Below are 550 nucleotides of genomic sequence, written 5' to 3'. Positions count from 1 at the left end.
TTAACCTTTTTCTAGAGAATAAACCCCCAAAAGTTAGTCGAGACAGCCAGACCATGATTATACAGTCTGTAAAGTGATGCTACCACTGATACAACCAGGTAAAGCTCACATGATGCAAGACAATGCAACCACGTTAAACCTCTGTGAGCTGAACACAAGGTTTGTTACACAGTGTTTGCATGGAGAACACTGATTTACAGTAGTTATAATACTCATCACAGGCAGTTACTCTTTTGTTTTTTTGTTTTTTAAACAAAAACACACCAGAGGAAGTCCAGTTTCTGGCTACGGTAGCTCGGTTAGCAAGCTTGTCACAGGCCCTGAACCACACTGCCGGCTCAAAATGTTCACCCTGGCGGACAAACACACACCTGTGAAAGAAAAACAGGACAAAGAGCGACCAGCCAAAAACACCTATCGTCCCTGTAAACACACGTGTAAGCAACGAAGCGAGCTATAAGTGGGACGTAGCCCAGACAACTTTAGCCTTAGCATTAGCACGATAGCTAGGCGTGCTAACACACATGTCAGTCAAAATAACAGTCAGCCC

General features: G+C 44.0%; 1 protein-coding gene across 1 annotated transcript in view; it reads right to left on the bottom strand.

Moving 5' to 3' along the window:
- Positions 1-550, bottom strand: part of polr3e (polymerase (RNA) III (DNA directed) polypeptide E) — a gene marked incomplete in the record, with an annotated part of 14,274 nt that overhangs the window by 13,509 nt on the left and 215 nt on the right. Inside the window, 1 exon segment of the mRNA XM_035663624.1 lies at positions 263-371.

The sequence above is a fragment of the Morone saxatilis genome, unplaced genomic scaffold, assembly GCF_004916995.1.
Source record: "Morone saxatilis isolate NCDOM2014 unplaced genomic scaffold, NCSU_SB_2.0 Contig1, whole genome shotgun sequence".
Classification (NCBI taxonomy): Eukaryota; Metazoa; Chordata; class Actinopteri; family Moronidae; genus Morone; species Morone saxatilis.
This window is presented reverse-complemented; position numbering and strand designations above follow the sequence as displayed.